This window comes from Nyctereutes procyonoides, unplaced genomic scaffold (genome assembly GCF_905146905.1).
Source record: "Nyctereutes procyonoides isolate TBG_1078 unplaced genomic scaffold, NYPRO_anot_genome, whole genome shotgun sequence".
Classification (NCBI taxonomy): domain Eukaryota; kingdom Metazoa; phylum Chordata; class Mammalia; order Carnivora; family Canidae; genus Nyctereutes; species Nyctereutes procyonoides.
Window position 1 is genome coordinate 39,471,373 of NW_026575133.1, and position 8,745 is coordinate 39,480,117.

Below are 8,745 nucleotides of genomic sequence, written 5' to 3' on the forward strand. Positions count from 1 at the left end.
AACATCTAACTGCTCTCCCCTTGACCAAGTTTTCTATCTGATCATGTCTTTTTCTTATCAGTTTGTGGGAATCCCTCTGTATAATAAGCACATTGACTTTTACTCTGTAGGGAATAAAATCTTTCCCAGTCTATCATCTTTCTTTTGATTAGGTATATGGCATTTTTACGTATATGAAAGGCATATATACGGTAGTTACGTATATATGTTTGCATACACGCACATATATATTTGCACTTATATCTTTGGCTCTCCAGTGATTTCCTATCACTGGTAATAAGGTCTCCCCATCGTCTCCAATTTCCTCCAGTTTGATTAAATTTTCTTTGTATTTCCATCTTGAATTTTTCAAAACATAGCACCACTTGTACAAGTGCTCCTAAAGACCATTAAAAGCCTCACGGAGCTTGATGTATTTTTCTTTTTTTTAAACAAATCACCCCGAACCAGTATTTTCTGTGAAAACATTGTTTGATAAGAAAACAAGACTCCGAGCAGAGTCGAAACTTTCTGTTGTCTGAGTGTTTACTTTCGGAAACGCTGTGCTTCACATGCGCGGTGCTCCGCAATGAGACAAAGCTCGCATTTCCCACGTCAGCGCTGGAGGTGGCTTTCTCGGCTGGCCGGGCACCTGCCCTTGTGGACTCCACTTCTGAGCAGGTGCTCCCCACTCTAGGACAACCCCCCCCACACACACACACATTTCCTCCCCCAGCAAAGCAGCCAGTTCTTCTGTCCCTAAAGCAGCCCTGGATGGAAGGACTTGGTCGGACCTAAATTTAGAATTTCCTTTCCTTGTGAGGATGCTGATGAGAACTATTTTAAAGGAATTACCTTCTCATAGTGAAAAAAGAAAAGAAAAAAAAATAGTCCCCCAAACAAAAACAAGCAGATAAGCAAGAAGGGCATAATCAGGAGAGGTCTTCCCCAAGGGCACCCGGGTGGCACCGTGGCAGCTCTCCAGGACCACCTCCCCGCTGCTGTCCAGGGAGGGGATCCAGCCGCCTGTGACCATGGGACCTGGGAGACGGTGGCCTTGCTTGCCAGGGTTCCAGCTTCCCGTCTGGTCCCAGAGGGCTCCGGGGGGGGGGGGGGGCTTTTCTGCTCCAGGCGGTATGGGGGCAAGTGGGAGCTCTGGACCCAGCCACAGCCACTGAGCTCCCAGGAGAAGAGCCAGCCCAGGGCACCTCGACACACCGAGAAGGGGAAGGTGGCCGGAATACTTTGCAGGACATTTGTCCTCTGCCTGCCCGTGTGTCTGATGGGCTGATTCACTGGACGTTGCCCTCCTCCTGGTGGCCAGGTGAGCAGCCCGGCAAGAGCGGGCATCTCAATCGGGCCTGCCGGGCAGCTGGAGGATGTGGGAGAGGATGCCTGCCTCTGATCCAATTCTCCTCTCCTTTGTCCAGAAATAGGCTCACAATGAGGAAGTCGCCTGATTCCAGATGGCAGTTGTCCCAGAAAAGCAGGTGCCCTGCGTGGTGTGGACATGCACGTGCATTAATAGAGCAATTTCCATTCAGAGTGCAGAAGTCTGGCTTCGGAAGGAGCCTCGGTTCACCAAGGGTGGAGGGAATGAGGAACAGGAGAAACCGTCTTTGTTCTAAAGAAAGCCCCGAGGGGGCCAGCCTTTTGGACACCTGGCTTTGAATGGACGGAGCATGGAACTTGGCCCGATTGCTCTCAGGAAGGTAAGTGCTGGGCGGAGAAAGGCCATCAGAGGCAAGCAAGTAGAGGGGTTCTTGGTGGGAATGTTTTTTTTTTTTTTTTTTTTGTCTTAGCTACTTCCACACAGGGGAAGCCAGGCCAGGGGGCTGCAGCCCTAAGGGGCCGGGCAAATGGACCAGAAAGCCACTGTCCTCTTGGTAGGGGACAATGAGCGGAGATGCTTACGGCCCTGGAAGAGAAGCCTCTGAAACAGAATAAGGAGAAGACCCTGGAGCCATGGGTGGCTCAGTGGCTCGTCTCGGGGCCTTTCCCTGGCCTATGAACAAGGACACATGAGGACAGTTCACTCCCCTCCCCTCTGTCCTCCTGAAGCAGCCGTGGGGTTCCCGTGGTCACTCACGGCTTCTGCTTCATGAGCCCTCTGAGGTCTTATTCCCGGAGCTGGAATGTTCTCGACCCTGCTATTCAGAGCAGACCGTGATCAGGCACCATCCATGGGAGCGGAGGGCCAAGCCGAGGCTCAAGGCCAAGGGTGACATCCATGGAGCAGCTAGAGGCAGACGGCCACGCATTGGTGGTCCCTGTGGCCACGAAGGGAGGCAGGTGGAGGTCTTTCAGCTTCTCCGGGAGAGGGTGGTGTTACCCCAGGAGAAGCCAACTTCTCCCCCTTCCTGCCTGCCTCCTCCCTCCCCACCCCAACCCTGCCACAAATATTTACTGAGCATCTCCTCTATGCCAAGGGTGGCTGTAGGAACTCAGAATATGGTAATGAAACCAAAAGGAGCCTTTGTCCTCATAGTGGTTATGTTCTACTAGGGGGAGTCAGGCAAAAATCAAAGAAACAGGCCAACCAACCGGTTCTGGAATATCAGAGAGTGGTAAGCACTGGGAAGAAGAATGAAGCAGGCCAAGGGAGAAGGAGGAGGAGGATGAGAGGGACACTGGAGCAACTGGTCTGCTTTACTCAGTGTCCACCTCTGGGTCTTGGCCCAGGACAGCTAACACCCCCAGGACACTCGGAGGGACTCCAGGGCTCCCTGCCTCACTGGACATGCCCGAAGGATCCTTTGGGGCTGCCCGATGCGAGTGCCACAGCTTGGACTGAGGCTCAGGCCCTTGTTCTGCAGGTGGAGGAGGAGGAGGAGAGATTGGTTAGAAGTGGCAGGGGGTGCTCTGGGGTGATGTCCCGGAAGACCTGCTCTTTCCAGGCCTCCCTGCAACCCTGACACCGCTTGGGACTCCTGCAGCCCCAGCGACATCTCCCAGGGGCTCAGCACCCAGTTGGGTCCCACCCTCAGCGTCCCTGCTCACCAGCCTCCTTTCTGAGCAAGCCCCCCGGGGCTTTTCGGCAGCGGCTCCACGGACCCCAAATCTGGGCACACGCATGTCCTCTGGCCCTGGCATTTGGCAGGAAATCACAGGAGGCAGGCGGCTCACCAAACGACCAGAGCACAGAGTTTAAAAATAGCCCCTCGGCACTGCCCAACTTCTACGGAGGCAATTCCACGGGATCTCATCACGGAAGCACTAGATGCGGGTTCTCACGCCCATGCACATTAAAGCCATCAATGTGACATGTCACCACGGACGGGCACACTTACAGTAACCCAAACGGAGTTGTTTTTTTGTTTTGTTTTGTTTTTTACAAACAAGGAGGGAAGCCTGGGAGCCCCCGAAAGCGACAATTGGACAGAAGTGGGTTCGTGCGGTCTGGGTGTCAGATGGGCGGGGAACCCGGAAACAGGTCAGGAAGCAGAAGTGGGTCCTGTAGGACAGGAGAAATGGGATCAAAGGGAACAGAAAAGGAGAGCAGCCCAGACATCTGCAGAGGGATCCTCTAGCTGCTTGGCCATTGACAGGCAGAGACCCCAGGAGAGGACAGCACAGCTCCCCACCCCCCACCCCCTCCCAGGCCACCCCAGGGAAGCAGCCACAGATGCTCCTTAAAATTAACCTAGGAAATCCTGAGGTCTTAGCCTGGCCAGCTTCAGGACCGCATCTCCCCTGCCAGCAATCTCTTCTGGTCTCTGCTGGCAATCATCTGGTTTAAATCCAACAGGTGAGAGAGAGGAGAGGAAGAAAGAGCACTAGATAATTTGTATTCAACAAGTTTTTACTGAGTGCCTCCCACATCCAGGGCTGTGGCCGACCTTCCAGCAGGGAATGAAAGGGCAATGTCCTCTTCTCTTGGCGTCCACACTCTGGGCCAGGGTGGACAGAAACAAAGCAATAAACCTGTAATAAATCAGTCAGGTGGTACGAGGAGGTAATGAGGAAAAATAGGGTTAAGGGGAGAGGGAGGAGGGAGGATCCCGGGTAGAGATGGAAATCAGACAGGAGGCCCTGTGAGAGCAGATGGGAATCAGAACAAGGAAGTTCCAGCTCATCAGACAGACATTTCGTTTCATCGGATAATTTGGGATCTTCCAATAAATGCCTGGGCCTGGTGCTTAAAAGAACACCCATGGAGCCCGAACTTCACTTGCCGTCATATGCAAGAATATTTGGGGGGAGATTATACAGGGTTCCCATGAGCTTCTGAGGGGTGTAGAGAATCACCGCACAACTTTTGGCACAAGGCTGACACACCTATTTGAGTCCCAGGATGATTTTTTTTTTTTTGGTTATTTGGATGACACTTATAGGCAGTAGGGGGTGGAGTTGAACATAGAGACCCAGTTCATCACCTTTAACCAGAAAGATGCCCTCACTTCAGGCCACTCCGCCTTTATGGAATGCCCCCTCTTGCTCTACCGGCTCAGCGCCTGGAAGAGATGCAAAGTGGACAAGACCCCCCGAGTCTACTAGAACCTGCGTCCACAACACAACTGCAGGGCAGAGAGGCATGGACCCCAGAGTGGTCCAGTGACACAGAGCCATGCTGTGCCCCATGCAACCCCAATGCCACCTGGGGTTCCCTGGAAAGCACACCATCATGCTAATGGTTTCCAGTATGAGTGATGGTCCTCATTTCAAATGGATCCACAGCGAGTTCCGGTCACCACCAACCTGTGCCTGTGAGTTCCTTTCCCATCGCCAAAGTGCTGCATTCCACATTTCACCCTCAAGTCTCTCAGCCCTCCCACGTCCCCATCTCCACCTTTGCGGGTAACCCAGAATCTCAAAGAAAGAAAACAGGCTCCTACCCCGACATGAACGGTCACCCATACATCTCTCCTCTCTTTGTCTTCAGTCTCTGGGGGAAGAAACAGGTTTCCTCCTACAAGTGGCCTGGCTCATGCCTGCATGGGGACCTTTGATCCCATTTCTCCTGTCCTATAGGACCCACCTCCACCATTGCTTCCCATCTTTCTGATTTTTCAACCTCTTCCTACCCAGGAGAGCCTTGCTCATTCCCAAAAAGCATGTTCCTATTTCTATCATCCTAAAAGCATATACTTATTTTTTGATAAATTTGAAAGTAGAGAGAAATAGAAAGGAAAAGATGTGCACATCTCCAGCACCGTTTCAGGGCCTGGCACAAGCGGGCATGAGACGCTCATACATATCCCAGCATTTCCACATTGTTTCATGCATTTGTTCAGAGATAAATCCCCTCATACACAGTCTTGCATCCTGTTGTACTTAAAATTTTATCCTAAGCATTTTTCCCTCTTTACAAAAATTCTCCATCTATAAATTTAAATGGCAAAAAAAAAAAAAGTCCTCTGGTGGATGCATCACACTTAAACATTCTCTTTGAAGGTTATTCGGTTTGACTGTCATGTGTCTTCATTATAAATAATCCGGAGATCAACAACGTGGGTGCATAACGCCGTCCTCATTTTAGTGCTGAGGATGCATCTCCAGAGTGGGATCACTGGGTCAGAAGGTATGAATCTGACTAATGGTTGGATTCCTTTCCAGAAAATTCAGCCAGTCCACATCCAATTCTGAGACACCTTGCCAGCATGGCTCCTTAGGAGTATAGCTCTCCTTCTCCAGTCTACATTGATTCTTTATTATTTTGGGGTATCAACCTCTCGTCTTTCACATTCGTTACCAGTGTTTCCTTATTACCGTTTCCTAATACAGAGAAATGTTTTACTGTAGCTATAATCAAATATGCTGATTTTTATATTTGAGCTAGAACTGTTTGTCTAGTTTTCCCAGTTAAAATGCATGTAGGATTTTTTTTTCCTATAGTCTGAGGTGAGGCTCTCATTTTCCCCCTAAATAGTCCATTTCACAGCCTGTTTGTGGGGTGATCTGTTCTTTGCCCATTGATTTGTGATGATTTTTTTTAATGTTGTAATAGGTTCTTCCATGTACTCTGCCTATCTCTCAGTTATGCCTTTAAGTTTGTTCATCTGACTTTACCTTGTACAAGAAACATTACGATTTTCTTTCTTTCTTATTAAGTTTTAGAATTAGTAACATTTTTTACTTTGTTCTAAGAAAAGATATCTGTACTCAGTTATTTTGTTTCAAGATAAACTGTAATGGTTTTGTTTTTTGCTTTTGTTTCAATCTAAATTTTGGTTAACATAAAGCGCAGTATTGGTTTCTGGAGTAGAATTCATCTATTCATGACTTACATATAACACCCAGTGCTCATCACAAGTGCCCTCCTCAATGCCCATCACTCATCTAGCCCATCTCCCACCCATCTCCCTCCATCAACCCTCAGTTTGTTCTCTATGGTTAAGAGTTTCTTCTGGTTTGTTTTCCTCTCTCCTTTTTTGAAATAGTTTTAAGATACAAGTACTGCTTTGAGATTTTATTTGGATTGTGTTAAATCCATAAATTCACTTGATGAGAATTTATTTCTTTATAATATTTGACATTCCATCAGGAATGTACACTGTCGGTCCATTAGTTCAAGTTTTGTTCTTTGTGTCTCATTATAATTTCTAACTTTTAATTTTTCCCCTGCATGTATTTTATTAATTTTATCTAAGTGTATATATGTTAATCCTATTGAGAATGGTATTCCTGGGGTGCTTGGGTGGCTCAGCTGGTTGAGTTTCCAACTCTTGATTTCTGCTCAGGTCACGATCTCAGGGTTGTGAGATTGAATCCTGTATCAGGCTCCATGCTGGGCATGGGACCTGCTTAAAATTAAGATTATCTCTCTCCCTCGCCCTCTGCCCCCACTATCTTTCAAAGAAAAAAAAAAGAGAATGGCATTCCACACTCACTCTATCTTCTGGTTGGTTTTTCTAGTATGATGCAAAGCTACCATGCTTTCCATATTTATTTCATGTTGCTAACCTCTTTATTAATTCATTAAGTCGAAAACACTTTTGGTTGATTCCCTGAAATTTCTTAGGCACAGTATTATATATATACATAAGCAATGGTTATTTTGCACTTTTATTTTTATTTTTAAAGTTTTATTTATTTATTTGAGAGAGTGTGTGTGTGTGCATGCAGGGGAGGAGGGGCAGAGGGGTAGGGAGAGAAAGAATCTTAAGTAGACTCCACACTGAATGCACGGCCAATGCAGAGCTCCAACCCAGGACCCTGAAATCACAACCTGAGCTGAAATCAAGAGTTGGACACTCGGGATCCCTGGGTGGTGCAGCGGTTTAGCGCCTGCCTTTGGCCCAGGGCGCGATCCTGGAGACCCGGGATCGAATCCCACGTCAGGCTCCCGGTGTATGGAGCCTGCGTCTCCCTCTGCCTGTGTCTCTGCCTCTCTCTCTCTCACTGTGTGCCTATCATAAATAAATAAAACAAAAAAAATTTTAAAAAAAAGAGTTGGACACTCAACTGACTAAGCCTCCCATGTGCCCCTATTTTGAATATTTTGAAAGATTTTCTTTATTTATTCATGAGAGACACACAGAGAGAGGCAGAGACACAGGCAGAGGGAGAGGCAGGCTCCATACACATAATTCAATGTGGGACTCCATCCCAGGACTCCGGGATCACGCCCTGGGCCGAAGGCAGGCACTCAATGGCTGAGCCACCCAGGCGTCCCCTATTTTGCATTTTTAATTCTAATAATTATTATTTATTGTTTTCTGTGTGCTTAGAGATCTTCCAGGATGATTTTTAAAGGATACTGAGTTTTACTCAATTCTTTTTCCCGCATTCATTCATGCATGTGATTTTGGTTTTCCTATTAAAGTTCCTATGCTACACATTTATGTTTCCTCATATTAAATTATTCTTGCTCCTCTAACATAAATTTGATGTGAATGCTGTCTTTTAAATTTTTTAATTAAAAAATGCTATTTAATACATCTGCCAGCATTTTTTAAAGCCATAAGTGAAAAAGTCTATAACCTCCTTGTTTTATTCTAGTTTATCAACTTTAAATCTTCTATTAAGCAAGTTTCATCCAATAAGCTAAAACTAACCTTTAGTCTACTTCCAACTTCTGGGTGAGGTTATGTAGCTGGAGAATACCTTCGAATGCTTAAGAAACTCACTGAGCAAGCTTTTTAGGCCTGAAGCTTTTGAGAGAGATAAATCTTTTTTTAACCTTTTGCGTTTCTTCCATGATTCTGGTCTTGACGTTTTCTACTTTTTCTTTTTTCTTTTTTTTTTCTACTTTTTTTTGAGAAATTTTATTAACATATTTAGAAAATAAATTTCATTACAAGTCAAAAAGTCTCAATACCACATTCTACATGGAAGTTTTCATCTTTTGTTTGTTTTTATAAATCTTCCTCATTTCTAATTTTCTTTGCTTTTCCTTCTTTTTTGGGGGGATTAGATTTGCCAAAGATTGACTCATTAATTGCATGTTTGTTTAGAAAATCAAGTTAAACATTTCTAATGCTTGCAATTACTGAATCCTCTGTCAAATGAAAGTAGGCCCATAACTATGAATTAGGAGCAAAGGCGGTCTGAAAGCAGAGCTTTTTTGTGGTGAACTGAGTGCCTGGTGCTTGGGTGTGGGTCACAGCATGATATCCATCACTATATATGGGTTTTTGTTCATTTTGGGGTTCATTCATGTCAATATTAACTAATGCGAAAGTCAGCTTTAAGCAGCACATTTGTGACAGCAGAAGAGAGAAATGATGCACAATGAAGTCATTAATTTTCATCTCAAGGAACACTATTTGTTGGGACAGAGAGAGCCCCAAGTGCTGTAATTAGGTAGTGAACCGTAAATTTCAG